Raw genomic sequence first — 22,542 nt, 5'->3', positions numbered from 1 at the left:
CCCTGGTGAACAATTTCTGCAAACACTATCAACATTTACTTCCACATGGACCAAAGGAAGGCTTCGCCACCCCTCTGAGCCACACTGCAGGGAGTCTGAGGCTATGGTCCTTGACATGGTCACCTCATTTCAACAACACATACCCACCTTGGTCTTCACATCCTTCCACTTTAGGACTTCCTGTACACCCCAGATGTGAATATAAATGTTTGTGTAACTACTACCATATCAGAGGACAGCATTCATGAAAATCTGAATCCATGCTTTTCAGTGGTGTTTGCTTATATTTGGCCATAATAAACATTCTCTTATTCCCTTTGAAGCAAGGTATGTGTAGTGTCAAGAGTTGAAAGACTCAATGTCAGTAGCACATCACTTTTTTTCCAACATGGTCTCTATAGTTGATGCAACATAACTGAAATCCCAGCAAGTTATCTCATTTTTAAGGTTTATATGGACATTTTTTTTTGTTTGTTTTTGTTTTTTGAAAGAGGGTTTCTCTGTGTAGTCTTGGTGCCTGTCCAGTATCTCGCTCTGTAGACCAGGCTGGCCTTGAACACATATAGATCTGCCTGGCTATGCCTCCCAAGTGCTGAGATTAAAGGTGTGCACCACCACCGCCCAGCTTATATGGACATTCTTAAGAACCAGAATCACCACACTAATGCTAAAGATCAAAGCAAAATGAGCTAAATTTGACCTGAAATTTTCCTAAAATGCAACTGAGATTAATGCAGTTTTGACTCAAACATAGACAAATGAAAATACAATCTAATGATCTTCCAGGACAAGATGTTTGCATCTCTATTACACTCCTATTAGCTTCCTTCTTGTCCTCTGTTCTCCTTTACAGGTGTCAATCTTGCATCCAGGCTTCCCAAGCTCCTCTGTTTCCATATCTTTTCATCTTTTACAGATATTTCTCCAATTTATTTCTTGGACTTCTTGCCATCTGTTCCTTGAAAGACTTGAACTGACACATAATGTCTGAAATGATGTTGTACTAGTACTACGCTATCAAACCTTTATTAACTGATTAAATGTGCAAGAAAATAAAATACACAGGCTCAGCTGTTGAAGAGGGAAACAGAAATTATGAGTAAATCTAACTCTGAGAGTGTAAATTGTGGGCACTTTTCAGAAATATTATTGGAAGTTTTGTTACTTTTGCTGTGCAGACTTGTACTGTCTCTTGTTTTATGGTACTTCATATGGAAAGCAAGCACATCCTCCTTTCCAACCAGCTACAGAAAATTCCGTGCATGCATTCATGCCAGGTTTGAGGAGACAACTTATAGCACAGTGTAGGAGCCTGAATGGGCCGCATGTGGTGTTAACAGTGGCAAGCTACAGCCACTGAACATACAGTGTTTGTGCAAATACCATGCTCTTTTGCTGCTGCTGCTGCTGTTGCTAATAATAATAATAATAATAATAATAATAATAATAATGAAATTAAATCAATAAGTTGTGATGTGTCTTTGGTTTTGCATCAGGTGATCTCAGAAAATACAGAATACTGAATACTTATCTATTGAGAAATTGAACATTGTCATACCCAATTTGAAAGAATAGTAGATCTTGAAGCACAATAGAGCTTGGGGGCATAGGCCTGGGTCACCTCGTTTTTCTCCTTTGGAAATAGCCATGAAAAGCTCAGGTGAATATTAACTTGCCTCAGCTACTTGGTAGCAACCCATAACTCAGGTGAGTGCAGTTTGGAAAGGACCAAACAGTAGTGTCTGTGCCTTGCAGGCTGTGACACATATGATAACAAATTCAACTTCAATTTTTTCCTGATCATCTTACTTCTACCATCTAATGTAAATGAAGGGACACTGGTGGAATATTTCCTCATTACATAAGAGATGGTTATGAATAAGAAAAAGTAACTGGATATTATAATGTTGAAAAGACTGCCTTTCAAGTGCCGCTCAACACAATGTACAGCTAACTAGTTTCTAATCCTTCAAAGGCTGCTTTCTACCTATGTTCATGTTGCCTAAGTTTTCACTTGCAAACCCTAAATAATGATGGGTACCTATCTTGAGTAGGGTCCTTTACACTTAAAGTAATAAACATACTTTATTTGGTCTGCCCACAGTGTGTTATAAAAGGAATAGGAGTGACATTTATTTCCTTAAACCAGCTCAAAAGAAAACCAAGTTTATCACTTATTTTGTGCATGAGAAGATTCAGCTCTCTGTAACAGCTCTTTTACATAGAAGGCTTATCAGTACTGTGGAAGCAAAGTGAAGACATTTATCCAAGATCTCAAGCTATACCCAAACCATTCTACTATAAAAAGCTTCATAAACATTATATTCCAAACCATTTCCACCATAAATTAAAAGTTTATAGTTTTGATTTTATTATTATAAAAGAAAATTTCTAAGAGAGATCAAAGGAGTTACATTTGAAGAAAAAAATTAGTTACTGAGTATATTGACCACCTTGAGAACACTCTACTTAGAACATGACATTACATGGTGAATGTGAAAACAAAGGGGAAATATGATTTAGAAGAAGTTATGTCTTTTAACTCTATGACCTAAAACAAAATTATAACTTCCCATATATACATTTCTCAAGATCCCATTGCTACAGCCCCACCTAAATAAATTCCCTTAGAAGGATGAACCAGTTAGACCTCATTCAAGCCTGTTTCCATTCATTAGCCTTTATTGGAATAAAAGTCCTAGAAAGTGTAATATAGGAAGAGTTGGACTGTTGGGATAAACTTTCTGTACACCGTGTGAAGTTATGTCTCTATCCTCCCTCACCTGCCTAAGGTACCTTCTGATTGGTTTAATAAATAGCTGAATGGACAATAGCTAGTCAGGAGATGATAGGCAGGACGTCTAGAGAGAGATAAGAACTCTGGGAAAGAATTTGAGACCAGGGAGATTCACCAGCCAGATGTGGAAGAAGTCATACTTACAGTACTGAGGAGAGGTAAAGAGTCATGTGGTAGAACATAGATTAATATAAATGATCTAATTTAAGTTTTAAGAGCTTGTTGGGAAGAAGTCTAAGCTAAGGCCAAGCTTTCATAATTAATAAAAAGTCTCCATGTCATTATTCAGGAGTTGGCAGTCCAAAGAAAACCTGGCTATATTGGACAATAAAGGAAAGAAAAATCTTGAAAAGTCCTATCTGATGTACGATAACAGAAATGTTAACTTTACACCTTTGCAAAATTGGAATCAATGTATAGACGCCTTAGTACTGGAGACTATAACTGGGGCTTAGTTTCAGGTGGAACATGTTTGGTTTGTACATAGTTTGTACATTTTTTTTGCAAAACTTGCCAAGTTACATATTTAGTCCACAATGTGGAGAAGTCTTTAAGATCTGGCTTCTGAGGAGGGTGGTTACACCATGGGGCACCAATTTCACACAGGTAAGACACAGTTCCTATAAGCTCAAACTAGCTTCAGAAGAGTGGGTTATTGTAAAGCCAGATTACTTTGTGTCCCCATGGCTCCTTCTCTGCAGGGCTCTCATACTGTCCTCCTCACCTTAATCTGATACTTTGCTTTTTAAACATTCTAGAAACCGTAATTATGAGGTGAACTTATTTTTTTAACATAATCCAGTGTTAGCTGTTTTATTATAGTAAAACAAAATTAACTAAAACTGAGAGAAACACTAACATAGAAGATGGAGGGATAAATAAAATTTTATTAGTCCCAAGAAAATGGGAGAGATAATGGAGAAAAATAAAATGTAAAAAAGGTAGAAAAATACTTATATGACTTTAAATGAATTAATATCATCTAAATTACGTTACTAAGATCTGTATATTGACCATAAAATATCTCTTACATGTAACACATTGAATCATTTTCTAAACCAGAATTTTTTTTTTTAATAAAAGGCCTGAAAAGCAACACAGAAGAAAAACTGTATAGCAGCCAAATGGGAACCAAAGACAACCGTCATCCCCATAATGGCATTAAAAATACTTAAGCTAGACGTTACAATAAAAAATCCTCAAATGATGCAAAGCTAATGAACATTTCTGTACCTAATAACATAGACTCAAGTTTTATGAAGAGATAAATAACAGAAGGGAAATTGAAAAGAAAACAATGTAGTAAATGTGATCTTAACAAAATTGTCAAATAAAACGGTTTCTCTAAGCAACTTTGGCTGTAGAGATGGCCACACGCAGGCCCTGTGGAACAACGTGGCCGGCTGTGTGAGTGGGATGCCAAAGACGCAGACAGATTCAGGCAAAGAGCCAAGAGCAGGTGGACATTTGTACCTCTTGTACAGACGGGGAAATACTCAAGTCTCATAATGGCTGTCGGGAAGCTCTGGTTTGGGTGAGAATCTTGTATTCAGCTCTGGGCTCCCATTCTCTGGTACTCTGCAGTCCAGTCCTGCTGCTCTTCACCTCTCACCTGAGGACAAGGCACACCTGACTGAAAGGCCCAGCTCCCAGGCTGTCGGTTGTGTGCAATGGATAGTATCATGAAAGATTACTTGCTAAGAGATAACTGGCATTCAGAAAGGGAAAGCTGAAACCTAAATCACTGGTGGGTGCCACAGGGCTTGTGAGAGAATCCATGAAAGATGTAGACAGCCTGATAATTTTCTGCCTGTTTCATCCATATTCACTATCTTCCTCAAATCCCTGAGGTCAAACTCTGCAACATCATAAATGTGAATGTTGCCAGAACCCATCTGATGATCCACGTGGAGTTACCAGTCATTGAGAAAACACAGAGGCTTCATCACTTCTCTGGAAGCACTGCTAACCCACTCCCCAGTGGTCTGTGTTCAGCTTCAAAGCTTGTGGTAACCCTACAGAGCTTACAGAATGAGGATTCCAAGGGAATCCTTCAGTCAATTCCCACACTGCTTCTAACAGGTTTGTGAACAAATATCATTGCCTAGAATATATACATAGCATGCTGTATCTACAGGATGCTTCTCTCATTTTATTACATTTTGCACAGCTTTTGTATGAGTGGCTCTAGATGTGGATGAAATCTCAACCACTTCCTGGTCATGGGAGCCTTCATTTGTAAAACCTAACTCCAGATAATGAATAGCAGTTTGCTAACTCATGGCAACTTTCACTATTCCAAGATTTGGTAAAACCTAATTAATTTATCTTCTGTATTTCATTTTATTACTGACTTACTGGCATATTCTTAGTTCATTTGCAAAGCAAATTTCAAACAGCTCCATGAACAAGCCACAAAGGCCAAGTGGATGAAACCTGGTAAATTTCCTTTTGTACAGAAACTGATAGGGAAAACCTACAGTAAGAGCTTCCCTTCCCCGTAAGCTGCTGAAAAGTTTTGTGATTTGCAGCATTCTGGGTTTCACAGCAATCTAACACATGCTGAATGCCAGATATTATCATTTCTGTTTTTTTCTTAATGGGAAATTACTTGCTTTCCCTTTATAGATGCCAAGAGTATTGGTTTTCAAATGTTCACCAGGAGGGCTGTTGAAATGTGTTACTTTGTAATGGAATGTGGGCAAGGTGTTAGTACAGACACTTGTGTGTCACTCTGAGAACTTCCTCTCTGGGGACTCTGTACACAGGATGCTCTTCCCTGGAAAATCACATGTGCTTTGTGCTGTGTGCCAGGATCACTGGTATTTATGAATATTATTTGAGAGACTTCTCATCATTATGAAATAATGTAGGATCTTTGGAGTGAGGAGTTGTTGAAACTTTACTGGGCTAAGGATGCAGAAGAGGGCTTACCCAGCAAGTGTGAGGCCCTTCATTTTTTCAATACTCAATACCAAAAATTCAATACCCCCCCAAATGTATTATGTAGGTTATTACTATTCATACTAGAGATAAATGGTGCTGCTTGCATGCCTCTATAATAGTGTTTTCCCAACTCTACACAATATGTAATGGGTAACCCTCAGCATATATTGACATGTTTCATAATTGTGGTTTGAATGAAAATGGCCTCCATGGACTCATAGAGAGTGGCATTATTGGTGGTGTGGCCTTGTTGGAGTAGGTGTGGCCTTGTTGGAGGAAGTGTGTCACAGAGAGTGGGCTTAGAGGTTTCAGAAGCTCAGCCCAGGCCCAGTGTCACTCTCTCTTCCTGCTGCCTGCCAATCTAGGTGTAGAAATCTTGGCTACTTCTCAAGCACCATGTCTGCTTTCATGCCACCATACTTCCTGCCATGCCAATAATGAACTAAAGCTCTGAAGATGTAAGCCAGGCCCAATGAAATGTTTTCCTTTGTAAAACTTGCCATAGCCATGGCATATATTCACAGCAATAAAACCCTAGCAAAAACATACTGATTCTTCAATAACTGAAATTTTGTTTTTTATAGGCTGGTAAATATGATTTTCATATATATTTCAATGCTATTATATCGTTCCTGTAGTGTTATTGATATAAACATCAACAAACATATTGATATATGGAATTATATCTAAAATAGAGATAAATCATGCATATGATGTTGAAATAACGAGAAGCTAGTGTTAGTTGCTGTCATAAACTTGCATATTAGAATACGTACTTTACTATGAAGACAATTATTTCCATACTGCATAATATGGGTTGTCATTGACATCTACCACAGAATGTCTTTAATTCATATCCTATAATGTAAACTGTTTTTGAGAGGCACACTTCTTATGTATTGGAAACCCTAAGTCACATTCAAATGTAAGTTCAAATTTAAATTTGGAGTTTAATACTATGACACAGATTGAAGCTAGGAAATTGGTAGGAACAACTTGGGTGGGATTGTTATAGATGATATTCCATTAAAAGTTAGCTGAGCATGTTTTTATCAAACAAGCAATCACCCTTGCAGGCATTGCCTAAAGCAATCAGAACCATGGTTTGTACTCAGAAAATGAATGATTAAGTCCAAAGTTCTTCTAATTATGAATCATGTATTTAAAGCTTGAGATGCTTAAAAGCTATATACTTAGAAATACTATGTAATAGCAAAGATCTTGGTGGAGATAATTTGAAATTCTTGGTTTTGGGCACATTGATGTTAACTCTAATGGGCGCGTAAAAACACCTTTATATGAAATCATTAGCAAGTGGGTCATGATGCTATATATCTATACTCTCAGCACCCAGGTGTGTAAGGCAGTCAGATCACAAATTTGAGAAAAACCTGGGCTATGTAGCAAAACCCAAAGTCCAAAGAGAGGAGAAAAAGTTTGACAGTTATGTATATGGTTCTGTGGTCTAATATTCAGACTTTCCAATTGTATGTAGAGTCTTTGCTACTTAATAAGAAGCAGGCACATATATATGTCTTGACAGTGGTGGTATGAGCTATGCTCTGGTGTAACTAGAGTTTTTCTGGTCCTGCCTGGCCCACAGTCAGGACAAATCTCTCTAACCCGCCAGTCTCGCAGTGGCTCAGACTCAAGTAAACACACAGAGACTTATATTGCTTACAAACTGTATGGCCATGGCAGGCTTCTTGTTATCTACTTCTTCTATCTTAAATTAACCTATTTCTATTAATCTATACTTTGCCACATGGCTTGTGGCTTACTGGTACCTTACATCTCACTTGTCATGGCGGCGGCTGGCAGTGTCTCCCACTGCCTTCCTGTTCTCTCAATTCTCCTCTCTGTTAGTCTCACCTATACTTCCTGCCTGGCTACTGGCCAATCAGTGATTTATTTATCAATCAATCATCCACAACACTCTGGTGATGACTTTGCCAATTGCCAAAGGAGGGAGGCAAAGTCTTATATAACTACAATGAAAAAAATCAAACTTAAAAATTTCATGTATCTTCTCAAGGCTTTTTGAAAGTTAACTGCCCTGTTGTGGGTGGAGTTTCTTATAATATATGTGGGCTGTGTGAACCTTTGAAATAATGTGTGGCAAGAAAGTGAAGAAATAATAGCAATGATACTTTTACTCTGGAAAAGAAGGAAAGAAAATATATATAATCAAAAACATGATTTACTGTTCTGATAGAAAAATATACCCTGGATTCTTATTCAATAGTTTAATACAAGTTCATTTAAAATAGGAGTAAATAATTCATAAATCTTGACACTTTCCAGTCAAGAGAGAATAGTTAAAAATTTCCAGAAATTAAGTTTCACATGGATTGGCCCTTCATTTAAAAAATTAGATATTGTCAAAAGACAATTGTAGGGACTGGAGAAATGGCTTAATAATTAGGAGCACTTGGGTTTTTTGCAAATGACCTAGGTTTGGATTCCAGAATCCACACAGTGGATCATAAACCATGTGATATACAAGCATATGTGCAGACAGACACATACACATAATACACCAAAAAGTCAGTCTAATTCACAATTGTGTGTTTAAAAATTTAAACAATCTGGCTGGGCAGTGGTGGCGCACGCCTTTAATCCCAGCACTTGGGAGGGAAAGACAGGCAGATCTCTGTGAGTTTGAGGCCAGCCTGGGCTACAGAGTGAGTTCCAGGAAAGGCACAAAGCAACACAGAGAAACCCTGTCTCGAAAAACCGAAAGAAGAAATTTAAACAATTTTATTTAATCATCCAGAATTTATAATGGATATTAAAATATATTCATAACTGTGTCATAATGAAGCCATTTTATAAATACTGCTAAATAACATTTAAATTGATACATATAAATTAGATTTAGTTTCATACATGAAGAGAATAAAAAATTTAAAGGTTAAGTAAGCATTCAGTTCAATGATAAAAGTAAAATTCATGCATGTTTTTAATGAGTGAAGGGAATAAATATACATACCTTCAAATTCAAAATAAAACAAAAATATAGACTTTGAAAATTAGAATTTACACAAAGGAATTATTCAGTAAGCTAACTCCAGCCAATATCAAGTATAACAAGCAAAAATCAAATCCAGAAACCATCTTAAATAAATATTAAATATAAAATAAAAGCACTAAATAAGTCTATATATATATCTAGGATATAAAAATCATAGGACATTTGAAAAACATTTAAGAATATAAATTTGAAACATAAATAAAATGGATGCATTTGTTTATAAATAATAATTACAACTTAATTAAATATTAAATTTTTTTAAGCAGACTAGTTTATAGAATTTATTTTCAAATAACATTCAACATATACAATCAAATCTTACTAAACTTCAAAAGATAACTTATAGTTACCATACACAAAATTACAAAATTATGTAGTAAAAAAATGGAGATAGATGCCAGATATATTTATTTAATTTATAAGTCCATTATAGAAACAAAAGTCAGAGAACTGTTGTAGAAGAGAAAGAAAATTATATATACTAATCTGACTTTATTAACTTAAAGACAAAAGAGGTTGATTATTAGCAAATGAAACCTAGATCTTCATTCCAGATAAACCAGCACCACTAAGGTTTGAATAGAGATTTTCAAATGTCTAGTCAAGACATGCCATAATAAAACTCACAAGGAAAACACATTGAAGGAAGAAATCAGGCAGGATTTCCACAAAGGATAAAAGGATTTCCCTAAGGTTTCATGCATGGGGAGCATAATGACCATGGTGCAAGACTTTAAATTAAGACTTCCTGAGAGTAAAAGAGAAAATAACAACCAATTCCTCAATTTTACAATGTTGTATATTGATTTGCATCTTACAAAATTCACTAACTAGTGTCAGTCATCAAGATCTCTTTACAAATTGCCTTGTTATTCCACTGGATGGTCTTCATTTTTAATGCCACCTTTGCAGGATGGAATTCTCTCCCTGTTCTGTAAGTCAACATGCAGATTTGGTATATAATAGTTCACATTCTAAAAAATACTTCAGAAATACATCTAAGAAATAAAATATCAAAGTAATAAAAACATTCAAAAGTTTGGTTTAAATTATAGAAATAATTTGATCAAAGAAGAATAAAACTAATTACAAATTTGGTATGTATGAGTTTGAATAATAAAAACATTATTTAATCCTTATTTCCTATGAAATTGGTGATTATTTGGTTACTGCAAAAGTTTTGATTTAATTTAAAGTATATGTACAGGTATTTCTCACTTCTTTAGAAAATGTTTACCAGAGAATCTACTGGGAATTTATACCACAGCCTTTGCAATCACCTATTTCAGTATAAAATTAGAAATACATTCCTTTTGGAAATAAAGAAACCAACAACAAATTGCAACAAAAATTATCACTCCCATTTCTCTCACTACATTTTCTACTGTGGGAATATACAGAATCAAGAAATAGGATATATTTTACATAACTGAATTCTCAGGGAGCAGGTATAATTGTGCTAAAACCATAATTTGTAATAGCATACTAAAACATATTCATCAACCACAGATGGAGCTCAAAGTGTCTGCAGAACAGAGCTGGAGATACCTGTGACTGAGATGTGTTCCAAGGTAATAAAGGCAATTGGCAGAATCCTCACCAAATGTTCCCTCTGGAGCTGCTGGCTCCCTTCAAAGGTCACATCATGTTGGTGCCAAATCTGACCTGCTAATGTGCAGCTACAGGAAACATTTTGGTGTTCATCCTGTATTCCTAGGACTCAGCTGTGAACCTATGCTTTCTCTAACTGGGCATTACCATTAATTCTCTAAAACAAGTTGTTTTTTTTTTTTTCTCAAAGTGTTAAAGATAATCAAATGTTTCAGAGAAAACTATCTTGCCAGTTGTGTAGCTTGGTCTGCTTAAGAGGCCCCTGGCAATAGGATCAGGATCCATCCCTGGTGCAAGAACTGGCTTTTTGGAGCTCAGTAGCTATTGTAGGACACCTTGCACAGCCTTGATGCAGGAGGAGGAGCTTGGACCTGCCACAACTGAATGTACCAGGCTCTGCTGACTCCCCATGGGGGGCCTTACCCTTTTGGAGGAGGGAAGGAAGGGTGGGTTGAGGGGGGAGCCTGTAAGGGGGGATGCTTTGGGATGTTCTGTATGGCAAATGTGTTGCTGATTAGTCAATAAATAAAACACTGATTGGCCATTGGCTAGGCAGGAAGTGTAGGCGGGACAAGGAGGAGAATAAAGCTGGGAAGTGGAAGCCTGAGTCAGAGAGACACTGCCAGCCGCCACTATGACAAACAGCATGTGAAGATGCCAGTAAGCCACGAGCCACATGGCAAGGTATAGATTTATAGAGATGGATTAATTTGAGCTGTAGGAATAGTTAGCAAGAAGCCTGCCATGGCCATACAGTTTGTAACCAATATAAGTCTCTGTGTTTACTTGGTCGGGTCTGAGTGGCTATGGGACTGACAGGTGAGAGAGTTTGTCCTGACTATGGGCCAGGCAGGAAAACTCTAGCTACATGGGGGGGAGTGGGAGGAGGGAAGAGAGGGGGATCTGTGGTTGGTATGTAAAATGAATAAAAAATTTCTTAATAAAGAAAAATATAACTGTCTTGAACATTTTAATATTTACTGGTCTAAGGGTTGTGGTGGCATTAGAATTTGGAGGAATATATTAATGTTTATATATAAGACAGATGTGGTAGTAATCTCTGCACTTGGGGGGTGGAGGCCGGAGGATCAAGAGGTCATCTTTAACTCTCTACTCTTAGTTCAAAATCAGCTTAAATTTAATAAAACCCTGTCACAAACAAACAAACGTTATCCATTTGTAGTTCTAGAGCAAAGAAAGAATATATATATATATATATATATATATATATATATATATATATATATATGTATTCTTAAAATTCTCAGAATTGTTGCATTATCAATTATAAAATTAATTTCAAAAATTATGAAACATGGTTTACTAAACAAAATTCTATTCATGAGAGACTAGTGAAAATTTTGAGGTGTAATTATTGTTTTCCTATTTGATAATTCTGAGGGAATGAACTGGGTTCATCTTAGAATGCTGTGCTGGGACTACCATGCTCAGATAGCTACATCACCTACACAAATTGGAATCCACAGTTAATCTCATTAACAGAACATCCTTGAGCAGAGTCCTTTGATTCATCTCACTTGATTTTTGATAATAACACTAATGATGAAAATCACTTAGTGCACAATTAGCTGAAAAGTGCCTTAAAAACCCCCTGTGAACATGGAGAATATTCTTGCTTTAAATCTCCAGCCACTGATTTCAGGTGGACTTGTGGTGAATGCTTCAGGATCCTAAACTATCACAGAGGCCAAACACTCTCCCATTATCAGAGCCTATCCTAGGTTGTAGTGTGAATTTTCTTGGAGATACAGGAACATGGCTATTTACTTTAGATGGATCACCATCACACATTAAAGAAACAATAACATTTAAGTGTAGTTAGCCATCCAATGTGTCTATTAGAGCTACTTACAGAAGAATGGATGACATTTGCTCACAGGAGTGTGAGTGATTCCAATACAGGCAATACCACAAAAATCCTAATTCAAAAAGGCAGCTAACTCATGAAATCTGCATCCTTGGATGTTCCTGTATAACTTACACAAAGCTTCCCTGGACAGTCTCATCTCCCTAATAGATGTCTACTACTTTAACATACAAGGAATAAATTTATAGGTATGTGCCTTCCTGAGCTTCTCCAGTCTTACAAGCCTTCCTACTACATATGATGGGCAACATCCTTACTCCTTATAAATTGTGTCTGACACCTCTTCCCTGATATTTCTTGATCTTTTTGGATGGGTGGGGAGTTATATAGATATTGGACCACTTTCTTCCATTTATGAATAAGCATTGGGATATCATGCTTCAGCAACAGCCATTTATTCCTAGGAATTTGATTGGTTTTCATCTATGCAATAAGTTGTGGTTACTTACCAGAAAAAAATTTCCATGACTAAATTATCATTAGTTTATGGCCATAAACACACTACTTAAAGGACCAATTGACAGACATAGCATATCTCTTTATGAGAATAATTAGCAGTCATTTCTCTACTGAGGCCTAAGAACTACTCAACAATAGGTTTTTACCCTGGCTTACACTAGATATAAGATCCCTTCTGTAGTATAGGCCTTAAATCCATTAAGAAGCCAGTAGATTATATCTGTAACAGTTGTGTCATAATTACAAAAGTAAGTACTTCTTATCTGTCTTGTTGATAACATATTACATAAGGTCCATTACCAAAAAGAATGTATGTGACTTTTCACCTTGAGTAGATTAACACCTTTTATCTCTTTAAAAGTCAGCTAATAGAGATGGAGTTTCCAGTTGAACTCCAACCTGATTACTCCATGTCCTATAACCAGAGTGGTTTGGCTTTATATTGGACATGCAACCAACATCAGTGGCAATAACATTTACATTTTGCAGTGTCTGCCTGTTCAACAATTTATAGGACTTTTCATAGTTTCTTTTCCCATCTGTGTAGGGTGCTTTCCTTCAAATTCTTTACTGTTTTAATTATCCCTCCAGATGGTTTTACAAATATGTAAGAAACTTGAAGGTTGGCACTACATAATGAAACTTTTATATTATAAAGGGTAGGTAAGATCTCTAAAGATCCATCATTATCTGTTCCAAACAAGTGCAGTTTGCTTTAGACAACTGTGGGATACGTAGACAAAATTTTTTAGCAAGATCCAAGGCAGCATGAAAATACCTCACACTTGCATCAATTGCTTCATCAAAACAATTCATCAAGATGCTGAGTGCTCAAGCACATATGGGGAACACTACCTCACATAGCCCTCCATAAACCACATTTTCTATGAGCCATCCTGCCTGCTTTGTCCAGTGGTCTTGCTGTTCATGTGAGACTTCAGAGCATTCCCTCTTCTGACAGTCTTGGCAGGGCCAGCTTGCATTCCCAGTCAGGCTCAGTCACAAGGGAGACCAGGACCTGTTGTGTTTACTGCTGAGCTGACACGCTTGGATCTGACAGATTGTGCAGCTCAGCACCATGATGTTGCTTTCTGTAAACCATACGCAGCTGCTGAATGGACCCTGGACTAGATGAGCGATCTTCACTCCAGTGTATTTTATTGTAGGGGTGGAGGTGGGGGAAGGTTCACTGTAGATTTTGTGGCATAAGTGCCCACTCATAGGACAAGCTTAATCATTTTCACCTGTGATGTTTTATCATTTTTATATTCTATAAAATGGTGCTCAGTTCTTATAGACTTCCAGAAGTGCCAAGCTCAGAATTTGGCTTTCTGTCAAATCTTTCTTTAGGAACTCTATGTTGGCACAAATCCTGCCTTATATGTCTTTGAATAACCCAAACAGACTCTTATCTGCTTTGTCCTTCCCATTTCCTCTTTGATTACTTGACTTTAAATCTTTATAAACCGGATTTACATGACAGCCTAAATCATTCAGATCTTCCTGAATCTCTCCTCTCTCATAAATACCACAAACCACTAAAGCACCACACCAGTCCTAGGTCTCTACTCGATTAATTTCTTTCCTGATTCTCCTGTGGATACATCTTATCTTGATGAGGCATCAAGTACCTCTCCTATTATCAGTCCCCACAGTAATGCCTGTCCTTCCTCTGTGTGTTCTAATTGCTGATATCCATGAGGACTTCAGCTGGCAATAACTAAATGTCCCCAGTGACATGTATATAAGCCAGTCCACCAGGGATGAATTTTCCTCATACAGCATCAGGGGAGGCAGTATTTGACTCATGTAGACGATTAGTTATATTTTCAATGTGTATAAATCCATGGCACTCAGACTGATCTCATTGGCTCCATGTTTTACAGCCTCATGAGCCAAGTTCTGAGGGACTCTTTCATTTCTTAACAAAACAAAACAAAAACAGTCTTTCCAAATTTAAGAATTTCAGATGCAATATATTCCCTGGTTGTCAAAATACCCTTTCTAGACAATGATTAAGCTTCCATCTGTACACTGAACATTTCCAACTTCTTATGTTCTTAAAGTTCAGTCTTTGAGATTATCTTTTATCTGTTCTCCCTCATTCTCTTCATCTTCAATTTTTTGGGGTACCAGTAAAGGTTCTTTAACCCACATTTTTAAAAAAATGTTTTTAACATGCCTTTTTTTGTACTTCCATTGCCAAATCAGTGGTTAATTAAAAATATTCCCATGTCTTATTCTTGTTGTTCTTGTTGACTTTTGTCAGCTTGACACAAAGTAGATTTACCTGGTAAGAACAAAACTTCCTATGAGGAATTACCACCAGCAGATTTGCCTATTTGCTTTTCTCTGAGGATATTTCTTAATTGAGAATTGATACAGGAGGTCCTAGCCTAGTGTGGGTGGAGTCATATATAGGCAAGTAGTCTGGGCTACATGAAAAAAATAGCTCGACAAGCCAGAAGAAGCAAGCCAATAAGCAGTATTCTCTATGGTTTCTCTTTCAAGTTCCTGCCTTGGCTTTCCTCCATGATATTCCATAACTTGTAAGATGAAATAAACTCTTTCTTTCCCAGAGCAGCTTTTGGTCATAATATTTATCAAAGCAATAGAAAGAAAACTAATATATTTGTTATATTTCTTCCCTTAAGTGGGTTAGTTCTTTTGGGTAGCAGGCTACATATTTGTTTCACTCAGAACCAAAGCCACAAAAGTGTCACCACAGCCTGCTTATGATCCCATTCTCTATATGCTCATTATAGGAATGGTAATAGTATTCTCCATTCCATAAGCCATTTGGAAACCATCTCTGTATTTTTGTGGTAGACCTTATTCAACAAGGAGGTATTGATTTTCATGCCATGGAGAAAATAGGTCTACTTGGTAATCTACTTATTGACATTCTATACTCAGAGATCCAGGCCTTGCCTGCATTTCTTATAACCCATCATAGGGAACATTCCATATGAAGAAGACATACTGTGGAGAAAAAATTGCCATACAAGTTGCTATGACAGGATTACTTCCATGAACATTCTACCATCAGATTGATCAGTTAGTTGCAAATGTTATTAATCAGTTAAGGAACTATCTAACTTCCTTCCCAACCAATCTTAACTTGTATGAGTTCTTGGTTGGAAAATATGTACTCTAGAGTTTGTGACTTTGGTTTTCTCGATAAAGTAAGGAAGGCAGTCATCTAACTAGAATGAGGAGGGGGAAGGTCTGGACATGGATGAAGTGGGGGAAAGGTAAGTGTTATGTAGTGATTTTTCTCCAAATTGGAACACCCTCTCCTGGAGAAGAGAGGGAGGCTTATAAGATTCAGGAAGCTTATGAAAGAAAAAATTACAGCACTCATAATGTCTTTTCTGGACATTATAAAAGCAATTAAAAGTTGCCAAGGGGAAGACTTTCAGGGTTGCTGACTTCAACTTGTAGAGGGAACCTCAGGGATGTAGCTGTCAAAAGTCACCATCTAGCAAACTAGGCTTTCTGGTAATGTATCAGACTTGAGTCGTCCATGCTAATGTAAACACCGACACCTCAAGTTGGACTTTGGTGGGATTACATTGTTGTTTCATTTTGATGTCTTGTCTATGGTGAATATACACTTACTCACTTTTTCCACAAAATTTTGTACTTTCTCCATTTCCGACTAATGTTAAGTTCTCATACATCTCTGGTGTGGTGGTTTGAAAGAAGATGGCCCCCATGTAACACTGTCTACACTCCCTGTGAATCCAACAGACCGTTGTCTCCTGGCCTCCTTTCTCGCCATCACCACTGTGTCCCATCACTCAATTTGGGCAAATACCCTCTGCTCAACCACAGGCCATGTCTGCCAGAAGAGGTAGGCTGCCCTCAGGCTTTCTCTCTGTTGCCCAGATCAATAGTCAAGGTAGTCTCTAGTGTTGCAAAAGAACACAAGCTGTAACCTCTCTTCTCCATTGCCCTCACCTCCTGTGGGTCCCACAGACCATCCCATCTTGGGCATCCTTTCCACAGCCTCCAACACCAGCAAGTACTCCCAATGAACATACCAGGCAAAGAGACTAGTAAAACAGAGAATACACAGTCAATACACCTCTGAAAATCCAGAAGGGAAAAAGAAACACAGGAAGCAATACACATCCAACAAGGACAAACTCAGAAATGAACAACTAGATCTATAATCACCAGAGGCCTAGATGCCAACTTAAGAACACAATCAACAACACACAGGACAAGATTTTTCCACCAGATCCCAGCTATCCTACCACAGCAGACCCTGAATATCCAACATTGCTCAGGCACAAGAAAAAGATCTTAAAACCAATTATATGAAGATGATGGAGGCCACTAAAGAGAAAATGAATAAATTTGTTTAAAAAAAATCCAGAAAAGGAACAGGAAAGCTGTCTCTATTACACATCTGTTTTGTGGTGTGTGGGGGGGGGCGGGGGGGGGGGAGATGCACCTTCTTATCTCTTGCCCTTTACTGTCTGTGACATACTAGTAAGCTGACCCTTACCAGCTGTAACACTCAGCAAAGTGGACTCCACACTTCACCTGGGCAGCACAACAAAGCTGATTCTGTTACTGGAGGTGTGGGCAAGCCAGACCCAACTGTGAACATGGGAGAGATGTCCCCATTACTCATCCGTCATTTGGCAGCATGGGCAGGGGAGAAATGCGCTCCCTCATCAACCCCTGAGGCAGGTAGAGGAACTGGCCTTGAGGTCATAAGAGCAGGAGGGCTGTCCCTGTCCCTCATCAGCTGCAGCACTCGGGAAAGTGGCCCCTACACTCCCTTGGACAACACAGTAGAGCTGGCCCTGAATGTGTAGGTGTGGAAGAACCAACTCTGAAGATGTGAAAGTGGGAGAACTGACCCCGCCCCTTACTGCTGCTTGGGAAGAACTAGCCAGGGCAATGCTGGAGAGCTCCTCCTGGTGGTGAAGACTGGAGAGCAGGCAGGCTGACCAACACTGCAGCTACCCAGGACCAGAACCAGGGTTATTATAGCCCATTCTTTTGAGTTAACACCAACATCCCACCCCAACATCCACCCCATCTGTGATCTGTGGAGCACAGGAGTGGGGCATGGGGATGGGGTTGGTCATGTGAACGCAGGGCTGCAGGATATCCACAACACAGGGCAGCAACAAGATGTCCAGGGAAAGGCCCAATTAGAGGCTAGTGTCAATGATGTAGCAGAGACTAGGGGCCCTGAACCAGAACAATAATCCCTTAGGATGCAAAAATGTGTGGATAAAGGGGTTTATTGCATGACTCACTGTGTTACACTGCAGCTTCCATGAGGAGATTTTCCCTTTCTCCTTTTTCCCACTTTTTTCTCTTAAATTTTATTTTGATTTATGCTTGGGGTGGGGAGATGGGTGTTATTAGGAGGTGTGATATGAAAGACACAAAGAATAAATAAAAAGAAAGTTAAAAACAAACAAAAACTTACACAACTGTATTTTCCACATAATAAATAAATAAATTGAAAAATTCAGGAATTTATATATATATATATATATATATATATATATATATATATATATATATATATATATATATATATATATATATATATATATATTAGGGGGAATGAATCAACCCCACAAAGAAAACCAGGGAACCACAAACAAACAGTTGGAGGACATGAATAAATCCCTTAAAGAAAGCCAAGAAAACAAAAGTTGAAGGAAACAAATAAAACTGTTCAAGACTTGGAAATGCAAATAGAAACAATAAAGAAAAGACAAACTGAGGGAAATCTGGAAACGAGAAAATTAGGACTTCAAACAAGAACTACAGAGGCAAGCATCACCAACAGAATATAAGCAAGGGGAATGAGATTCTCAGGCATTATAGATACTATAAAAGAAATGGATACATAGGTCAAAGAAAATGTTAAATCTAAAAAAATTCCTGACAGAAAATATTCTTGGATACTATGACAAGAGCAAATCAATAATAAGAACAGAGGAAGAAGAATCCCAGCTCAAAGGCTCAGAAAAATATTCTCAACAAATTCGTAGGAAAAAAAAAATGTCATTACCTAAAGAAGATCATGTTGTTGTTTGTTTATTACTCTTTTGGGCCTTTGGGGGCCTGCCACACAGCTCCCAAATAAATCACACATGGAGGCTTATTCTTAATTATGAATGCCTGGCCTTAGCTTGGCTTAGATTCTAGCCAGCTTTTCTTAACTTACCCTGTTTTCCTTTTTCCTCTGGGCTTTTCCCATTCCCTTACTTCTATAAATCTTACTCTTTTTCTGCAGCTTGCTGTGTAGCTGGGTGGCTGGGTGGCTGGGTGGCTGGGTGGCTGGGTGGCTGGGTGGCTGGGTGGCTGACCCCTGGAGTCCTCCTCCCTCTCTGGCTGCTAGATAGCTCTCTTCACTCTTCCTTTGTTTTCTTTCTCCCAGATTTCTCCCTCTATATATTCTCTCTGCCTGCCAGCCCTTCCTATCCTTTCTCCTGTGTTGCTATTGGCCTGTTCTTTATTAGACCATCAGATGTTTTATACAGGCACAGTAACACAGCTTCACAGAGTTAAACAAATGCAACATTAACAAAAGTAACACACCTTAAAATAATATTGTACTATAAGAAGCTTATAGACTAACAAATAGTTTGAACCAGAAAAAGAAGTATTCTCACCACATAATAATCAAAACCACTAAACATATAGAACAAATAATATTAAAAACTGCAAGGAAAAAAAAAAGACCAAGAAGCATATACAGGCTGACCTATTAGAATTATATCTGACTTTTCAACTCATAAGTCTCCACTAAGCCAGATGGGCTTGGGCAGATGCGCTGAATATTCTGAGAACACAGACGCCAGCCCAGACTACTATATCCAGCAAAACTTAAAATCACCATAGAGAAAACAAGATATTCCATGATAAACTCAATTTTAAACAGTATCTGTCTACAAATCTAGTCCTATGAAAGGTATTGCAAGGAAAACAACAAACAAAGGAGGTTAACTATATACATGAAAACACAGGAAATAAATAACATTTCACTAGCAAAACCAAAAGAAGGGAAACAGTTTCAAGAGGTCCCATTTATTAATTGTTTCTCTCAGTGTGTGAATGAGGGTTAGATTGGGGGGAGAGCTGGGAGGTGGGAGGAGGGAGAACAGGGGAATCTGTGGCTGATGTGTAAACTTAAATTAATTATAAAATCAAAATATTTTTAAAAAAGAAGGGAAACACACACACACAACCACCATCACCACTAACACAAAAAAAGCAACAGCAATTTGTGATCATTGGTCACTGATATCTCTCAGTATCAATGGTCTCAATTCCCCAATAAAAAGACACAGACTAACAGAATGAATGTGGAAATAGGATCCATCCTTCTGCTGAATCCAGGAAACATACTTCAACATCAAGGACAGATATAATGTCAGGTTAAAGGGTTGAAAAAAGATCTACCATGCAAATGGATCTAAGAAACAATTGATATAGCCATTTTAGTATCTAATAAAATATACCAAAATAAAAGGAAACAAAAGAGATAGGGAAGGACATTATATACTCATCAAAGGAAAAATCCACCAAGATGATATTTCAGTTCCTAGCATGTATGCCCCAACCACAAGGGCACCCAAGTTTGTGAAAGAAAAACTACTACAGATTAAGTTGTATACTGACCCTCACAAACTGATGATGGGAGACTTCAATACTCCAAACTCACCAATGGATAAATCTTCCATACAAAAACTAAACAGGCCATCATGGATTGAAGCTGGATATCAACAACAGTAAAAACAACAGAATGATTACAAACTCATGGAAACTAAGCAACTGTCTACTGAATGAAAAATGGGACAAGACAGAATTAAAGAAATTAAAGATGTTTTAGAATTCAAATAACATGAATACACAACATGCCCAAACTTATGGGACATAGTGAAAGCAGTGCTAATAGGAAAGTTCATAGCACTAAGGGCCTACATTTAAAGAAAAAGAAAGAAAGAAAAGAAAAGCATTCACACATGTATCCATATATTTAATCAAACTTGGGGATGAAATAAAAAATAAATCAATGAAACAAAGAGTTAGTTCTTTGAGAAAATACACAAGATAGAGAAACCCTTAGCCAACCTAACCAAAAGGCTCAGAAAGAATATCTAAATTAACACAATCAGAAATGAAAAGGGGGGAATAACAACAGAAATAAAATAAATTCTGAGAATCATAAGGACATATTTTTAAAAACTTGTACTCTACAAAATTGGAATATCTAAAAGAAAGTGGATAGTTTTCTCAATAGGAACCACTTACTAAAGCTAAGCCAAGATCAGATAAAAAGTTAAATTGATGTATAGCCCCTAGTGAAATAAAAGCAGTCACTACAATCTCCCAACCGAACAAAATAAAACAAAAACCCAAGGCCAAAGAATTTAGCACAGAATTCTATCAGACTTTCAAGAAAGAGTTAATACCAATACTCTTCAAAATACTCAGCATGATCTTGATGTTCCTTGCTTATAGAATTCCTCTTCTCTCTCTTCTACTGGACTCCTGGAGCTTGGCCTGGTGACTGAATTTGGATCATGATGGAGATAACTACAGAGACAATAAAACCAAACTAGTGGGAACTCATGAACATTAGAACAACAGCTGGAGAGTCTCCATGGGACTGGACTAGGCCCTCTGCATAATCTAGACAGTTGTGTATCTTGATCTGCTTAAGGGGCCCCCTGGCAGTAGGATCAAGATCCATTGCTGGTGCGTGAGCTGGCTTTTTGGAGCCCACTACCTATGGTGGGACACTTTGCACAGCCTTGATGCATCAGGAGGGGCCTGGACCTGCCTCAACTGAATGTACCAGGCTCTGCTGATACTCCATGGGAGGCCTTACCTTGTCCTAGGAGGGAGTGGGTGTGGGTTAGGGGGGGAAGGCTGGGGAGTGGGAGGAAGGAAGAGAGGGAGATCTGTAGTTGGTATATAAAATGAATGAAACATTTTTTAATTAAAAGAGGAGATGGATATGAATAAGGAAAAGTAACTGGATATTCTTAGAAGTACAAACTGGAAAAATACTAGATATATATTAAAAGTACAAACTGGAAAAAAGACATCTTCAAGAAATGCTGCTGATCTTACTACATGTGTTCATTTAGAAGAATGCAAATAGGTCCACATTTATTTCCCTGCACAAAACTCAAGTGGATCAAAGACTTCAACATAAAACCAGACACACGGGTATTGATAGAAGAGTAAGTGGGGGAAAACCTTGAATGAATTGGCACAGGAGATGACTTTCTGAACAGAACAGTGATACAACAGATAGAACAGTGATAGTACAGAACTATGACTGATAATAAATGGAGCCTCATGAAACTTAAAAACTTTTGTATGCATTAATGGGAAAAAACAGAAGCCTACAGAACAGGAAAAGATTTTAACCAACTTCATATCTGACAGAGGACGAATATTCAAACTCTAGAAAAACTCAAGAAATTTGATATCAACAAACCAAATAATACAATTTAAAAATGGGGTACAGATTTAAACAGAGAATTCCCAATAGAGTAATCTCAAATGACTGAGAAACACTCCAAGAAATGTTCAACATCCTTAGCCATCAAGGAAATGCAAATCAAAACTATTTTAAGATTCTATCTTGCACCTAAGATCAATGGCTAAGATCAATAACACAAGTGATAGCTCATGCTCTTGAGGATGTAGAGCAAGGGGAACACTTTTCCATTGCTAGTGGTAGTGCAAACTTGTACAGCCACTATGGAAGTCATTACAGTGGTTCCATTTGTATGATATTTTGCTTGT

This window comes from Peromyscus eremicus, chromosome 6, assembly GCF_949786415.1.
Source record: "Peromyscus eremicus chromosome 6, PerEre_H2_v1, whole genome shotgun sequence".
Classification (NCBI taxonomy): Eukaryota; Metazoa; Chordata; class Mammalia; order Rodentia; family Cricetidae; genus Peromyscus; species Peromyscus eremicus.
Note: the sequence above shows the minus strand (reverse complement) of the source record.